Here is a 6,514-nt window from a genome sequence, read left to right on the forward strand (position 1 = left end):
CCCATTATATGATTTCGCGGGAGGCGCGCACGGGCCCCAAGTGCTGATAAATAAAAAAATTCAGTTCATGAATAAAATACCGGTAAAAAGGTGATTCGCTGTCGCTAATCACCTCGCTAAAAGCATCAGCTGATAACGAAGTGAACAATAATTTTTGCTTCTTTTTTTTCTAGAAATGATGGCCAATGATCCGACTAAAACCATAAACGAATCAATTCTTCCTCGCGATCTTGCGTGATAAAAAAAAAGTAACTAGACGATCGCGTGCATGAAAACTGTTAACCTCATACGGATCCCGTGTGCAAATGCCATATGTATAGCCGACACCCGTGTCTTTGTGAGGTACCGATATACCAGTACAAATATCGCGTGTTTATGTTAGTCATTCGCCACCTTATATTTTTTTATGTACGATTAAAGTCTACTGGGGCTTTAGTGTCCGTTTCGCAAAGCATCGGAGGACCGACGATCGTTTATCGCCCGGGATTACCCTTTTGGTGAAAAAAAAAAGTGAGGATATTTGGGGGAAATTTTTGCGGTAAAAATCACGACATTAATTAATGTCGGACTGTTTCCATCAAAATATTCATACCACCCTCTACTTTGATGCACCTCAGGCGTTTTAATTATCGCTTGCATTACCCACTCCCCCCGATGTGGTGAGCGTGTGGGCGAAGATATCTCTCCTCGCTTCAACCACCAATCCACCAATAGAGTAGATGGATTTGTTCAATTATAAAAAAAAAAATCATAAAAATGAGGGGCGTCAACAACAAGTTCCTCAAGCGGTGTAAACGACTCGAGGGGATAGATAGCCGGTCGTTGGAGTGGACATGACTCTCCTTTTCTTTTCTACGGGGATTTCCGATTTTGTAAATCGACGGTCCCGTGTCTTGAACCCGTGCGACCCTGGAGCTCGGTAATAGGTAAGATATATGCACTCGTGGGTCTTGTCTCTCGACCCTCGCTCATTCACCTTTTTCTTCCCTCGGTTTTAATGCTATTTAATTGCCGTTGTCAGCCCTTCGAGGCTAAATTATCACTATGTGACAATTTCGTTTCATGGTAAACTGCAAAAAATATTGAGGATTCCTAAAGCAGTTCTGAATACTTGAAATAATAATTTATTCAACCACTAATTGCTTTATTGTGTCAATTAATGGATAATAACTTGAGTTAATTGAAATCTCATCGTTAAAAAAAAAGTCATGGAGAAAGAATGAGGATGTTGATCCCGCGCACGCAATCTCCGTATGATTAAACGGTAAATTTATCTTAAAAATCCAGTAGTCGTTCGAGAAGTATGATTTTCACGCATGCAATTCAATCTGCGGGTGTAGGTCGAAAAAATATAAAAGCCAATCATAATCCTTTCATCTGTAATATTCAAAAAAATGGGATAATGATATCGTAATTTCTCGACGTGTAACATTTGTCGGCAAATATTCTCGCCAAGTAATATATTTAAATTATATTTAATTATATATTAAATATTTTCAGGGGTAATATTATTGCTGTATCTATGTCCCCGACATTACGCTAATGTTTCCAGGTGAAAAAAATGATGAGAATAAAAACGGTCGGTGCACTTGAAAAATCCGAAAACGGAGTGATGATCGCAGTGAGAAGACAGATAATATAATCCAAAGTTTTATGACGTAATTTCAAGTTAAAAGCACGTCAGTCGAAAATAACTTACGGCCTGCTGAGGCTGTTATTAACGTTATTCAATCATCGTCAGTTTCAGTCGAGTTTATATTCCCCCGAGTGCATCATCTATTGAAAATTTTCCCAGATGCATCCGTGCAGTCTCAGATGGTTGAAAAAAAAAAAACAAATGTTGCACTCAAAAATTTTCTGAAAATCATGTAAGACGATAAAATGCGAAACAAATATCAGCATAAAAAAATTAATTGATATTTCATTATCGTATTTATGTAAATAGCAACACATACCCTATTCCATTAAACTTTACGACTAGAATTTTTACTTATTAAAGAGATGTCCCAGATTGATGTCTAGTCTTCCTCTTCTAAATCTTCCTTTTTCACAGTGAACATGCCTCGAAGCCATAAACGCAAAACGCATAATCCCACCAGGTTTTAATGCCATTCGATTGCCGCAATTTTCGGCTAAACATTCACTTTTATAGCAAAGAAGAGAGACTGTCTGGAACTGTGCAAATGTCTACTACTTTCCAATTCTCCTTTTGCAAAAATGGCATAGCATGCTAAAATTATTAACAAAATGACAATTACCGGGTGGAAGAGATGGATGAAAGTGTCAGTCATTGCACTTCATTCTTCATGGGGAGGTGCTCCGTATTGGCACCTGTGATTCACCAGAATTATCGGCGTGATTTACCCACCTCGAGTACCGATAAATCTTTCTCAACAGCAACACAATTATTGTTGGGTACTTATTTGGCTTTTCGACACTGGCTATCGATCATGCTCATCGTGATTAGTCGATTCCGGAAGGTTTAGTCACGCTTGCGGGCCTACGGATTGCAATCATCTTTTTATTTCCTTTTTATTCTCAGTTTCATTTTTTTTTTACTCGTCCCTGAGCATTTTCACGCGTTAAAATTACTGCCATATCAGAATTATCAATTCGAGACAAATTCATTTGGTAGGCGAATAAGTAATCACTAGCTCTCAACGGTTATTCAATCCCAAACATCGTGAATAAATTGTTGCAAAAACGTTACAATGATATTATTATTATCCCCATCAAGATAAATACCCAAATGAGCCGAATAAACCCGTGACATTCAATGAATCAAAAAAAAAACCATCTCCCGCGAGAATTAAAATTCCCCATAAAATGTAATGAAAAACACTGAATACGCATTAAGTGAAGATGATATCGATCCATAAATCCAAATATTGTTGTGTGAAGGCGATGCTCGCCAGTGGGTTGATTTCAAAATCTACGAGGTATACCTTTTTTTCGAGCCCACGAAATCATAAAACCGATCGTTTACGATCGTAAAAGGCGACGATGATAAAAATGAAAGAGTGGAGAAAAAAAAAATATATAAAAGAGGAAGAGCACACAACAGCACGTGTGTATAATTCTCCACATAAAAACCTACCTGTATACCAGTAATTCGATAAAGTGAAACTACGTGATCGAACGGTAAATACCGATAAAAGTGAGAAAGATTCGAGGTTTAAAATTGGACGGTTGTAGGGCCCCCCCTCGGGATCGTGGTTTAAAGGTCGACGTAGACCTCTATATAATCAAATTCGTAAATGATACGTCATTCCGGTGTTTTCGCATGAAACTTGAGATACGATTAATAGAACCGTGTGTTCCTGTCAGCCTCAACAAATACGGGGTGATAATCAAATGGATCCGTAATATTGAAAAAAAAATCACGTCAGCGGATACATTAAATATTCATGAGTCATTACCCACGAAAACATCTCGGTATTTTTTTTGGAATTCGTCTAACAGTGGGCGATGGTCGTTGAAAAATTCATTCAATTCATTTTGTGATATTCAAAAATCAGAGAAATAGATTTTTCTAATTATTTCATTATTATTCTTAATTATGAGCTAGAAATAAAAATGTGGGGAGGATTAATGTTTTATTGGGAAGTGAGAAAGGTATTTATGATGAAAAAAAAATTACCACCTGGGCTCGTCCGGGATTTGAACCCGGGACCTCTCGCACCCGAAGCGAGAATCATACCCCTAGACCAACGAGCCTCGTCAGATATTTTATCGAAAGAACTCCTTATCACCTGCAGCTCTGGAAAATCAATGTCCTGGTAATAAAATCGACCGCCTGTAAAAAAAAACAAATGTCTCTTTTTAAAATTAAATCTTGAATTCCAATTATTGTAATGCGCTGGGATTTCACGCGGCGTTTTTTGTTCCCTGAGATTATCTTCGATTTTTTTTTTAAATATAATGTTCGAAATCATTACAACATTTTATTGGATTTCTATTTCTATCGATTTTTGGCCGAATCTGTCTGTTTAATAAGAAATAATCCAGAGAAAAAATGTAAAACTCGATGAATTTATTTTCTGCCGATATTTTTTTTCCGATTTTTGCTTTTTCACGTCAAAAAAAAAAACCAAAAATCATGGAACCGGCAGAATTATTGTTTATTAAACGATCCATCAATTTCTCCTCAATTTAATTGATTTCGTTATATTTCTGTCAAAAATTCTCAATATTTCCTAAAACGGACATTTTTTCGGATATTCCGGAATTGAAAGATTCATATTTTGGAAATTACAATTTTTTTTCTGCCTCCACTTGTTCCCGAACAGTCACTGTGGCGCTCTCTCTCGGTGTTTCATTCGACCAATGGCCCCCGGCATTGAAATCCCCAGGGCAATCCCCCCGAAAAAGCTAAAAAATTTTCCAAGCGTTTTTTCCCTCGGTCCAATAAAAAAATTCATCTTTTACAACCGAAGCTAAACCGTCCCGAGTCCCGTTAATATTTCCACCAAAAACTCTCCCCCATTCAAAACACTTTTATAACGGTTTTTATTTTTACAACAATCACCGTTGCACACTCAAAGGACCTCGATTTTTAATTAAAAGAGCAGAAGAATGTGGAGCTGTAAAACCCAAAAAGGGACACCCGATTAACAGTTTTAGCACGATGAGGGCCATCATCGCTTTATGGTACCCCCGACCTCTCCAGGTCGGTGGCCACAATGGAGACAATTGCCAATGCCTCGGTACCCCTCTCCCCCCAGCTACTTAATCACCATCTTTAATCCAGTAATAAATTTGTTTTTCTCCCAGGGGATGTTTGTACGCGCCCCATCTTTCCCAGAGATTCCGCCACTTTTCCGAGAAAACATTTGATAATTCCAATAATTTCATCCCTTCCTCTCTAATATTTTTAAAATAAATATACAATTACGAGAAATATAAAATTTTACTCATAGAGTACTTGAGTTCTGAATCATATAGATTCCAGATGAAAATTCCGAGCTTTGTAATGAGACTATTAATAAATTTCAATGCCACAAAATTTCTCTATGACTCGCGTTATCAATCCGGACTAATTATCTTTAAGTGCTCAAGAGTAATATAACGTTGAAAAATATTGAAGAAAATGGAGAAACATTTGTTGACAAACTGAAAAAAATGACCCCCCGGGGTCATGCGTATAATGATAAAATATCGTGTGAAATAGTAAGAGCTCATACTTTCGAATAACTTCGACACGATTGTCCGTAAAAGTATGCCTATATCAGTATCTGTACGAGAATCATAATCTCTTTTACTGTACATTTTCAAGCCACTCCATGTATTTGTGTTTAGAGTTAATTACGACCACGCCGGAGGGTACACAGACATAAATATCATTGATTATTGTCCATGCGACCTTTCCCCAGGCAAGGAAGCATCACAAGTTTCTCGTATGAGTGAAAATTCGTTCGACATCTATGGAGTGAAGACATCGTGAAGTGAGAGTGCGTTTTCAGGGTAATATATTATTATTCGAGGAATTATTTATTTTTCTTTTACGACAGCCAGATGATATTCCAATCCTGATACTATATGTCTTCAGTATTCTTTTATTTTTATGATTTTTTCCAGTGATAATCTTTCTCATATTCAACTGAAAACGAGAATTGATGGAATTTGCAATTCTGATATACGAAATCCTGATATCGCGATATTCCTGATTCAATATAATAAAATAATTATATCTTCAATTAATTATCTTCAAGGATTAATAGCTTGCGAATGGTTGAATAAAACTTCGCATTTTTTTTTTCATTTTCAATCAATTCGAATTCCAAAATCGACATTTTCAGAATAATAAAAAAAAAATATTTGTGATCAGCCGAATTGATAAAAGAAAATAAATCAATGCGTTCTAAATATTTTCTGATGTCTTATAAATCCAGGAAATCGGCGATTATCCTATATATTTTTAATATATTTTTCCGGGGGGGGGCCTTATCAATATCATCATCAATGCCCCCTCCGCTGAAAAAAAGGTGAGGATAAATCTGCTGTTTTCTGCGCTGTCCCGCGGTGAAAAAATCTTGCAAAAAATCCCCAGAAAAAAGGTGAATCGAGGGTTAGGAAAGGGAAGGCCCCTCCCCTCGAGTGCGTCCCACGTGAGGCCCCTTTGGTGAGTCCCACCCCAGTTATCCGCATAAACGCGACTGACCCCCTCTCCCCGGTAGAGCGCGGGGGCCCACCTGTGCCGCAGGATGGACCCAGCACGCTTCACCGGTCCCATCCAGCACACAGTGGTATCCATAAGGCCCCCGGAGGTACCTCAGCACAGCAAAACGCATTTTGTCGACCTCTTCCCCGTGTTAAATAGTGAATTCGAGGCGGACGAAAAAAAAAACGTTCTCGTTCCTCGTGTGCTGCTGGGAGGGGGGCATCACCTCGCAGTTCTTTATTTTTTTTTTTTAATTCTCCAATTCCTGTCTTCTCGGGCTATCGTCAGAGGTGGGGTAAAGGTACACAACAGGAGGTGACAGGTATAAAGCCCCGGGGGTGGGGGAGGGGGAGG

The 6,514-nt window shown here is 38.1% G+C and overlaps 1 non-coding gene across 1 annotated transcript; it reads right to left on the bottom strand.

The window, feature by feature from the left end:
* Positions 1 to 3,645: 3,645 nt before the first annotated feature.
* On the bottom strand, positions 3,646 to 3,717 carry TRNAP-CGG (transfer RNA proline (anticodon CGG)). Its single transcript has one exon. It is a non-coding gene; the product is annotated as a tRNA-Pro (tRNA).
* Between the last annotated feature and the right edge of the window lie 2,797 nt (positions 3,718 to 6,514).

This window comes from Fopius arisanus, unplaced genomic scaffold (assembly GCF_000806365.1).
Source record: "Fopius arisanus strain USDA-PBARC FA_bdor unplaced genomic scaffold, ASM80636v1 scaffold00108, whole genome shotgun sequence".
NCBI classification, from domain to species: domain Eukaryota; kingdom Metazoa; phylum Arthropoda; class Insecta; order Hymenoptera; family Braconidae; genus Fopius; species Fopius arisanus.